This window comes from Lepidothrix coronata, unplaced genomic scaffold (assembly GCF_001604755.1).
Source record: "Lepidothrix coronata isolate B3197 unplaced genomic scaffold, Lepidothrix_coronata-1.0 Scaffold134, whole genome shotgun sequence".
Classification (NCBI taxonomy): Eukaryota; Metazoa; Chordata; class Aves; order Passeriformes; family Pipridae; genus Lepidothrix; species Lepidothrix coronata.
This window is the reverse complement of record NW_016690314.1, coordinates 838,343-849,656: the sequence shown is the minus strand read 5'-3', so window position 1 is coordinate 849,656 and position 11,314 is coordinate 838,343. Positions and strand designations below refer to the sequence as shown.

The window sequence follows — 11,314 nt, the reverse complement described above, 5'->3', positions numbered from 1 at the left end:
CACAACACGGTGTGGCAGTGCTGAGGGGCTCCGAAGCTTTCCGGGGTGGAGGAGTCTGTAAACCAGTCTGATGTTCCTGAAGATGAAAGGCACATTAACAATTAAGTGGTATTATTATTGTCAGTAGTAGTGGTAATTTTAGTAAAATAATAGTAGTAGAAGTAATATTTCACTGCTATGAGACATGTTGTTAAAATAAATTCCTTGCTTTAGGAAGTCCAGATAAATGTTACCTTTCAAACACAAAATATTGTGCAGCCATAAGATTCAGTTTATCAAGGATCTAACGGGAAAATAGAGTTAAATCCATTTTCATTATGTAAAAGCCTGAGATATTACCACAGCTTCTCATGTGAACAATCACCCTACAACCTGAACTAATATCTGCTACTCCCAAGCAGCTCCCCAGTGCCATTCATTTGGACAAATTGGAGAGAATTCAGAGACAAGCAACAAAATTATGAAGTGATTGGGGATATGGTCTCGAGAAGGAAGGTCAACAGGAGTAGATTTGTCTGGCACAGGGGAGCGATGATTTTAAAGAGGTCACTGAAAGAGAGAGAGAGTCAGGGAAAGAATAAAATATCACTGTTATTCAGAGGTCAGGAGACAAAATTTGGGGTCACAAGGTTTTCACGCCAAATGAGATTGTTCCTGAAACAGAATGACCCCATCCAGTCCCTCCTGTCATCTGAGCATACACGGAATGATTTCCTGAGTATGATAAATGGATTCTTGAAGGTAAACCTTCACTGGCACTAGGTGAGAGCCCGAGTGACCTCTGCTCTTCTCCATCTCCCACTGCCGTGGCAGAGAAGTGCAGGTACTCGCTGATGTGTCACAGCAGCTGAAGAGTTTGGGGGGGTTCACAGTGCCATGTTGGACCTGGGGTGAGGCAGAAGGATGGGCATTAGCAGATGGAGGGGGAAGAGAAGAAGGAAAGGATCAATTAAGTTTGAAAGTGAGAGGGAGGTTCTCCTGGTCAGGGAACACACCTCCCTGTCTGGGCAAAGTATCAATGGGCTGGGAGAGTTTCCCTGGGAGTGAGCAGGGCTGTGACAAGGCAGCCAAAGCCAGGAGCCCCATCACTGGACTTGGCTGCTCTGCTCTGGTTAGACTTCCACAAACCCCAGGTTTCTTTGGGAAGATCGCATCTGAAGTGACCCCCAGCTGGAAGCACACAGGACCCCGTTATTCCCACTAACAGTGCAGGCACATCCACACCATCATCATCCCCCCAAACCTCCCTGCCTCCGGCCATCACCTTCCCCAAACAGCTTCACCACCTGAAGGTCAGCAGATCCTGGCACCAGAAAGAGTCAGAAACAAGGTTTAAACCCCCCAACTGCCCTTTGCTGTGGGAGCACCGGGAAGGACAGAGAACAGCTTTCCCCATGCAGAAGTGGCTGGATTACAGACCTGATCAGACAGAAAACAAATGCAGATGCACAGAACTAAACAAAACATTGTCTGTGATCTCTTTGTCAACAAATTAGATAACTCTGTTGGCAACTCGGCTGGCTCCTCTTGTTTGCACTGGTAAATTAAGTTCACGTTTGCCATTGCAGGGGGATTTCTAAGTTTTAAAATTTTTAAAGTTTTCTTTTACAGGCGTCGTTCCTGAAAGGTGATTATATGGGATTTTGGGGAGCTCATAACTATAAGGACTCAGTAGAAAAAGTTCTTTGTCCATGGAAATGGTTCTTATGGGAGAAATCTTGAAACAACAATCGCAAAAAGCAATTCTAAATTATGTCTTTTTCTGTTAAACACATGGATTTTCATAACTTGGCCTTCTGCACGCTGGAGGGATGCTCAAAGGTGCAGCTCTATCCTCTGCAGCATGACACGAAGGAAAAGATCCATTAGGACAACGGCAGCCAAATCAGCCTTCAATTGCTGACAGTCTCAAGGGCTCTGGGAGGCTGAGTGTGATGAATTTTACCATGTGATTGATCGTGGTGGTGGCCTGGTTTAAAGAGCAAAGCCCACGTCGAGGCAGGGCTGAGGGCACGGCTCTGTTGAGCAGTAATTCCCAATTACCCCACTGTGACCTTGCAGGGATCTTTGATCATTTACAAGGAGCCTGAGCTGACCAGTAAATAGAGACCTGTGATAGAAACTTGTTATTGGCCAGGAATGACTGATGGAGGGCTGCCAGTTATTTTTTACAGCAGCTTTTACACCAGCTCTCAGAAGCATTTTGGGCCTCGCTGCGACAGCACCCACCTCCCCTGGGCAAGAAACCAAGGAAGCTCCCAGGCAGATCAATCTTCCTGATAATTTACAGCTCCATCACTGGGATGAGGTCAGGGTAGGTGCAATGAGTGATGTGGTCCCAGCCCCAGGCTGTCGCTGCCGGTTGTCACCTTGCCTGTCCTCCCCGAAATGACTTCCCCAACATCCTCCTCCAAGCAGCAATTCTATCAGCAGGTCCTCTCAGAAAACCACCACGAAATGAATTGCTCAGGCAGTCAACAGCAGCCTCCTGCAAACACTTATCCCCTCCAAGACTCTCCTCATAAAACTTTATGATACCTTTTTCTTATGATAATCCAGTATAAACATAATTTAATGGGACTGAGAGGAAAACAATCACAGCAACAAAAACAACAGGCAATGGTTGTAAAGTCTCCCATCTCATCATTTTTTCTTTCTTTTCGCTCATTCTCTCTCCTTTGGTTTAAGTGTGTATTATTTTGGCCATGCTGTCACTGGGTTATTATGTGCTCTCAATTACACTGCAATAAAGCCTGAAGGTCTTTTGTGGTTATACTTTAAACCTTTGAGGTGAGGTGGTTTTTTTGCCTATGAAATTGATTCAGCTTTGCTTCAGGTTACTTTTATGCCTGCTAAACCACTCCATCCAACACTGAAAAAGGAACTGTGTCCAAGGGAAATGTTGGAGACAACCACATAAACAATGCACCCGAGACCTGCCCATTTAACCCATAATCTGAATTGGATTCTGTTTCCACAGCAGTTCCCTGTGTGCACCCCCACAGGTTATTTATCAGGCACAGAATGTCCCTGACTGGGGGATCAATACCCCTGGGAGTGTGTCACACCCTGCTCGGCCTCCTTGGACACCCCAGATCTGGGGGGTCTCACCGTGCTCTTCCTCAGTGCCTTCAGCCTCACAGCCCCTCCCCTGCCCTGGGAGCCTGGGACAGCTTCCTCCACACAGTGCAGGTGGAATCACCATGGCAGATCACAACAAAAAGCAATATTAACTCCTTTAATTAAATTTACCACCATTATTACTTATTTGAATGAGACAGAGCCGCCACCACGAAGATGTAATATCAGCAGCTGCACAAATATGGAGCTAAATAAGCAAATAATTCATAACCTTGCTAAACAAAGACTTCACAGGGCTTGTTTGCTTTCACAAAAGCAAACATGTAGAAATATGTTTAAGCAAAGAGATTCTGCCAAGATTTTGTGTGAAAACCTTGGCCTGGCTGGTGCACAGGCTGCTCCAGGTGGAAAAAGGGGATTTGGGGGGATGTGAGAGTTCAGCAGAAAGCTAAGGATAAAAACAAATGGATGGGTCTGTCCCACTGTGAGCTAAAAGGTAACTGGAAAGGTAAAATGATGGGGAGGGGAGAGGAGGGGAGGGGAGTGGATTGAAAAAGTCCCTTGGGAAGGGTGGGGAGTGCAGCCAGTGCCTTTCACTGACTGCTCCCATGGATTTGGAGACACAGATCCCAGGGAGGGCCCTGCCACAGCCACCTGAGATCCCCAATTCCTGTGGACACCAGGGACACACGAGTCCTGACAGCAACTGCCCAGGAGTGAACTAATGGGAACTGCAAATTCAGGCAAATGAAGCTGATTTAAGAATTTCCTCAATTCCAGCTGTTGTTTCTGCAGTTTGTGCTGGGGAGAAGCAGTTACAGGGCAAACCCAGATTCCCCGTTCACCCGTTTAGCACTTATTTAAGGCAAACCAAAAAGGAGAAGCCGGTAATCTTTTTTTCCTTTTGGATTAGCCAGTCAGGAGATTCCAGTAGGGTTCAACCAAACTTTTGTGATCGTGTAATTTTCAGTCTTCATTCCTGTAACCACAAAACCAGCCAACAGCCTGACATGGATCTAATCTATAGTGAGGGGAAAAAAAGACATTTTTCATGTTTGGGGGAGGCGGATGAAAAAATGCATCTTTTCCATCAACACAATGCAAAATCTGATTTTTTCCATCCTAAACCTGTTCCAGTGTCCACACAGTAAAACCAAACAAGCTGACTGCATTATGTGCCAGTTGTTGCTCTGGAGTACTGCTGACATGATTAATTAGATGGTCACTGGGCCAGAAAAAAAGAACGAAAATTAGTACGAATTTCTGGTCATTCCAGCACTTTATATTAAAGAGGCACAGATGAAATACTAAACCCTTGGAGAAAGGAATGGACCCTGCATCTGCCCGCTGCTCAGGTCAGGTATCTGAATAACCACCCAAGGGCACAGAACAAGGTTGAAGGGAGGGTTCCCAAGATGCAGGGGCAGCACCTCCCCAGCAAATGCCACTGTTCCCTCACGCCTGGCAGGGCCTTCCCTCAGATCTGTCTGGTTACACATGTACAAAGCACCTGTTCCAGGCACCTGGAATGCCAACAGACCATTGCTGCAGTACTGCAGAATGACCAAAAATAAACCAAAGCCCGGGGAACATTTGTACTTTCAATTCCTGTTACATTCAGGATGTTTCTCTGATAATCTGCAAGAATACTGGTACGTACTCACGAAAAAAATATCAAATGCAGGGTGCTCGTACAGACCTGTGTGTGCACATATAAACTACAGAATCATTAAGGTGGGAAAAGACCTCCAAGACCATCAAGCCCAACCTTTGACCAAATACCTCCATGCCCACTAAACCACACCATGACCAGAAAAACCACAAAATCCCAGCTCTTTAATTCCTTCAGCATCTGCATCACAGTTTTAGAATGCAGTACTTAAAAGCAAATTTAAAAGGAATTAAACAATAGGTGACTGATTTCAGTGAACTACCAGCAGGTTTTTGCCTTAACAGACCTCACTGAATCATCAGACATTTGCTCCAAGGGCTGTTTGCTCACATTTAACAACAGCTCAGTTTTGTTAATGTCCACAGATTTGTACTCTAAGAGCAGGAATTTTACCACAGGAGGTGACAGATGTCCAGAGGGGCTGACCTGTGTTTCACGTGGACAGCACAGAACACAGAACTGTGCCAGCACCAGGCACACTCAGCCAGGAGCACAGAAGGCTTCTGAAGTCAGTGGAACAAATTTTGGATGGCCTGACCCAGAATCACAGAATAACCTGAGCTGGGAGGGACTCACAAGGATCATCAGTCCAACCCCTGGCCCTGCACAGACACCCCAACAATCCCACCCTGTCCCTCAGAGTGTTGTCCAAACCCTCCTGGAGCTCTGGCAGCCTTGGGGCTGTTCCCACTGCCCTGGGGAGCCTGGTCAGTGCCAACCACCCTCTGGGGGAAGAACCTTCTCCTGAGATCCAACCTGACCCTGCCCTGACTCAGACTCCATAGAGCTCCTCACCTCTGAGCAGCACGAACCAGCATTCCCACCCCCAGCATTCCCACCTGTGCTTCCAACAGTAACTTACTCACTGGAGTTTGCTGTTTAAATGTCCCCGTGTTCGCTCTCATTTGCACATGCAAATCTCTGTGAGCTTTATGCAAGGAAAGGACGAGTCCTAACAACCCTTTTCAGCCAGACCATATTTCCTGCTATTTCTGGCTCTCCCAGTTTCACTCCTGGCCTGTGTCTGAGAACACAGAGGTAAACAAAAATGAAAAATGATGAGAAGGAAGCGAGCCACCTGCTTTCTGCCTCGGAGGGCTGGGATCGTTCTGAACAGGAGCCTACGGGGTACCCAGGGCTTCTAATTGCTCCAGTTGGTTCAGTTCAGCTCTGTGGCCGTCTGGGGGTTGGCAGTGAAAATCAGTGAGGAACAGCTGAAAATATTGCTGTTCACTGTACTGAAGTTGTTCTTATTAAAGGCTAAGAACAGGCCTTCTGAGAAATCCTCAGTGCAGCTCACACCGTGCTGAGGAGGGCCAGGCACTCCTGCTGATCCTGGGGGTGCAAACACAGGCTGTTTCCAAAGGCACCTCCATAGCCTGAGGTGACAGCTGCTTACACCTGCAGGTAAGAGCCTGTGACTGAACAAGTCATGTATGAGACACGTGCAAACAGCCACTCTGCTGATAACAGGCAGTTTCACTGGGAGATGGCTGTATTTGTACACTTGGGTTTAAAATTTAAATTTGGTAACTGGGGTTTTTTCCCTAGAAAAGGCCTAGGATAAATGCATGGCATCTTTTTAATGGACATTGTTGATGAAGAGACCTGTCTTCCCACCTTCTGGAGTGAAACCTCTTCCCAGCTTTGGATGCTGCCTGAGTAACATGGATTTGTTCTGTGTCTCCTTCCTTCCAACCAAGCCCCGATGCTGTGCTCCAGCACAGGCAAGGGGCTCCTCAGAGAAGTGCCAGTGTGTGGAATGTGACAGGGCTGTACACAGCCCTGGGGAGCAGACAGGTCACACTGCCATGGCCACGGCCACCTGGCCCTGCTGGACACGGGGCAGCACCTCGGGGCTGCTCAGGCAAGACACTCATTGCTGCAATCCAGGGCATCAACGGGCTCTTTGATCTCATGAAGAAAGGCCTGAGGAGAAGCACTGGCTGGGAGGTGAAAGGTGATCCAGACAGTTAAAAGCACAGTGAAGGGCTGCCTGGGGGAGCAGCTCTGCCCGCTCTGCAGACCCAGCTGGGCACCTTTCCAAAGGGGATTCACCGTCAAAGGCAGTGCCGGGCTGGGTATGGGATGAGTGAGGAGACTCCCTTCTCTGTAACACAGAGAGAGCACACTGAACCATCTGTGGGTCTCTGCTGCCCTTATAAACCAGGAATAAAAGCACTGCTTTTGTTTTATTTCTATTATTGCACCAGGACTGGCCTTTAGGGAGGAAAGTGTTTCACGTGGTCCCTCCCAGAAAGTCCCCAAGCCCTGTTCTGCAAAGCACGTCATCACCTTCATCACCACCTCCTGCCACTTCACCCAGCTCAGAGTGAGTCCTTGGGGCAGCCCAAGCCTCTGTGGCAAATTTTCTTCCAGTGTCAGGCAGAACCCACTTAGAATTAAGCCTTGGATTCAGCAGCTTTCCAAGTCTTTCCATATTTATGACAGATACCAGGGATTAACTTCATTTACAAATTTAACAATGATTACACTTCATTATCCTCCACACAAACAAATATTATTAGAACACTGAACTACACAGAGCGGCATTCTCTGTGCCTGTATTTCCGTCTCCAGGCAGGGCTGCAGTGATGATGGGGTGTCATTGGCACCATCCTCAGCGGGCAGGGCAGAGCTTTGGCTGCAGCTCCACCACCCAGAGCCAGCAGGGGCTGAACACACGGCGTGCTCCCAACAACCCCCGGCACAGGGATCACCCCAGGAGCTGTCACTCCTCACTGACATCTTCATTCTCAGTGTCACGTCATAACAAGCTGCTCATTTGATCTGGGTGTGTCTGCAACTACAACTCCTGTTTCTCCAGGTCTCATCCCAGCATGGCCCGTGACACTGCTGGGCTCTTTGCAACCTGGCTGCAGCTGTTTGCAGAAAGCAGATCCCTTTTGAAGCAGAGATCCCCAAACCCACTCCAAACCCAAAGGTGTAAATCCAATCCAGAGAGACCTGAGCCAGCAACAAACAAAGTTCTGGAACAAACAATGCAGCTGATGATAAATCAACTTTACAACAGGCTGGATGGACCCCAAAACAATTCACATGTTGAGCACTCCTGTAAATCTTGCTATCATGGTGTCCTTGGTGAGTAATTAGATGGGTAATTGCTATTTGTCTGGAGAGATTTTCTTTTGAAGATGTTCTGCTGGCAGGTAAAAACAGAACTGACAAACCAAACCCAAGGAAAGCTCCACCAGAGCCCATTTTGTAACTCAAATTAGGGTCACGATTGTTAGTAATTTTCCCTCTCTTTTCTGAAAATCAAAGGATTCTTTCACTTTCAGATCTTTAAATCATGCGCAAAGTGCAACGAGATTTAATCTTTGCAAATGTGGCTTTTTCATTTGAACTATTATGGAAAGAAAATAATCCAACAAAATTCATTCCATGGTTTTTCATATAGAGGTGATAGAGCACTGCTGATGATTTATTCTCTAATTTACTATTCATTTACTTCTAGATTATAATGTGTAATTTATTCTCTAATGTATCAATTTATCCCCTGATTTAGCCCTTTATCATCCAATCTGGAATTTAAATATAAATAAGTAAATAAACACATGCATTCTGTGTGGCAGGTAAGCAATAAGCATTTGGGGCAGTAAGAAGAAGAAAATACAAAGGAGGGGGGATGAATTTGTGTGCAAAGCTCATTGCCCCATCAGGCATATGAGGAGCATGTCAGAGGCAAACCAGACTGGTAGTTATAGCAACGATATGCTTTGCTGGAATAACACATTCCAGGGGACACCAGAGGCTCCAACGCTGGTAGGAAAATAACAGCTCAGATCTGTAGTGAAAGCAAGCAAAGAGTTTTACCAGATCCTGCTGGGAGTGGTGGAGATTGCAGAGCCTCTGGTGAGAGGAGCCCAGAGCTGGTGGCACAGCCAGTGACCACCACAGGGGAGTCAACAGGGCTTGTTTGGATTCCCAGACGTCCCCCTCGCAACTCCCCATTGAATATCACAAATTTTTTGCTCGTTCTGATTCAGACTTCTGACTCAAATAATACTAATTGCTGCTAATTTTTATAGGACCACCCTTAGGATGAGGTTTTTCAGTAACTCAATGGTTTTTCCAGGTCACCGAGCTGGGCTGCTGCCCCTGGGCTTGTGTGGCAGCAGGTGAGCAGGGCTTGGGAGCGTTCAGAGAGAGCATTAACCAAGGGCCCTGCAAACTGGGCCCATTCCAGCAAACAGAACCAACTGTGAGGCTGAGAAACGAGGAGCAGGGCTTGGGCCCCAGGGTCCCACCGCGCAATCCCACCGAGCACCCAGTGGGCACCCACGGGCACACACCGAGCTGTGCCAGGCTCTGCCAGTGGGAACAAGCCCTTGCAGAGGGAGGAACAGAAAAAAGACTTCCCAGGAGTGCTGTGGGCAGCCCAGCCCCAGGCAGTGCCCCGAGTCCATCCGGGCAGCCCCACACTCCCACACGGCCTCGCCGGCGCTGCTCCGAGGGGGAAACATCTGCATGGGGAGAGCAGCTGGTGGAGGCATCTGTTTGCAAATTAAACAGTGTCCAAACACTGCTGCCAGGATTTGGGCTGAATCAATAGGCCAGATGAAATGCTAATTGCAATGACATCGGTCACTGCGCCAGGCCGGGCACTCTCGGCCTGAGTCGTTGGACTCCAAAAAGAGTCGCAGCTGAATTAGTGGGTTTGTCATGCAGGGCTCCTTATCTCTGACCCTGCACCAGAAGATAGCATGGGGCTGTCAGGAACAGTCCCAGAGTGCTCCCAGAGATGGCTCCAGGGTCCCCTGTCACACTCCCCCGTGGGGGCTCCCCTCGCCCAGCCTGCCAGGGCTGGGAACAAAGCACCAACCTCAGGTAGTGGCACGAGCAGAAACACTGAAAACACACAGATCTCCAGAACCACCTGGAAAAGTTCTGTCAGTGCAAATGCTCACAGATCATCCCAAATGCTTTTTTAACCCTTTTTTAAAAAAATATTACTTATTATAGCAGGCTGAAGGCAGCAGGGAGCTATGCAGGCTGGACTCTCTGGCAGCACCATTCCTAGAGGTCTGGTAGACCCTCTAGTCTCCTGAACACCAGGTGGGTACAGAAATAGGCTGCCTGTCAGCTCAGAAAACACAAACATTTTGACTTTGCTCACACCAGCCTGGATTTTGTATTGAAAATGTCGACAAGCCAAACGGACCAGCAGGCACAAAGCCTGCAGCAGCACAGCTTGGGCAGCCCTGAGATGTGATGGACGTGCCACACACGGTCCAGGACAGGGCCTGCTGAGCCTGTCACAATGATCTGAATGGCTGGAAACATCAACTCAGACCTCGGGAAGCTGATGCAGCCTTTGTTTCCATGCCCTGCTTCCCACATCTGAATGCAGGTATCTCGGTGCCTTTTCCTTGCTCCTCATCTGACCATCAAACCACTCCCCATTGTGCAAATAAACCCCAACTATTTCATGCCAAGCTCTTCCCAAATAGAAAAAAAATACACTGAAAAACAAGCAAAGGAACATCCACTACTTGCATTTGTAATGTACATCTAAACCCACGTTCATCCCAAGATTATTGCTGACACTGGGGTTTCTGATGCTGGCCCACACTGTCCCCAGCCATGGATTTCTCCCTCTCCCACCTCCATCCCTCCCTTGCTCCCTGCTCGACTGGGGCACAGGGCAGGTGATGAGCTTTGGTTCTGTGCCGCTGCAGCATCTGCAGCAGAGGGTTAATGATCTGGCACTAAGGCATCACAGTGCTGACTCAGGCAGAGAGAAAGGGATGGAGATGATTCTTCTTCCACACAAATCATACACCGTTCATTAGGTTTGTATCAATAAAATCAAAGTGCATCAGAGGCACATTAAAGACAGTGAGAACACAGGGCAGCTCACAACAGAGAACAGAGAAATGCCCTCGCTGGGTTCCTGCTCTGGGAGCCAACACTCACACATGTCCTGCTCATGCCACCTCACCCCCAGGGAAGGGCTCCCGTGCCAAACTGTGCCTGTCGTCCCACAGGATTCAGCTTCACCTCTACCAGCTCATCAAGAAATCCCTAATTGTAAATCCCATTTGATTAGTGACTGGGGGAGCAATGACAATGTATCACACTAGAGATGGGCTTGTGTTGTTTTCTGGCCCGGGAGAATAATTAAAAATCTCATCAAAAGCTTCACTGTGCAAAATAGCTCCTTTTTGGGGGATAAAAAAATATCTCCTGTGTCTGTACAGAAACACACTCCTCTGTGGAACAGAATGCCTGGCAGAACTGTGCCTGGTCCAGCTGCAGAGGGGATATAACCTCATAGAATCACAGAAGGGTTTGGGTTGGAAGGGACCTCAAAGGTCATCTCATTCCACCCCCCTGCCCTGGTAGGGACACCTTCCACTGTGGCCTCAAACACTTCAGGGATGTGGAAAACCCATCTCCTGATGGGTTCTGTCATTCTGTAAGTCAAATCTACATGTGCAGAGACACTGTTACAAGACTTCAAATCAGTCCAGCTTGAGTAAAAAGAAGTGGAACGAAAAATAACTGTGGGCTCTTACATTCATTGAGGAAAGCAAT

At 47.9% G+C, this 11,314-nt stretch overlaps 1 long non-coding RNA gene across 1 annotated transcript in view; it reads right to left on the bottom strand.

The window, feature by feature from the left end:
* Positions 1 to 809: 809 nt before the first annotated feature.
* Positions 810 to 11,314, bottom strand: part of LOC108503254 — a 49,267-nt gene continuing 38,762 nt past the window's right edge. The window contains exon 4 of the long non-coding RNA XR_001876777.1: positions 810 to 885. This is a non-coding gene — a long non-coding RNA (uncharacterized LOC108503254). The remainder of the gene's footprint in view (positions 886 to 11,314) is intronic.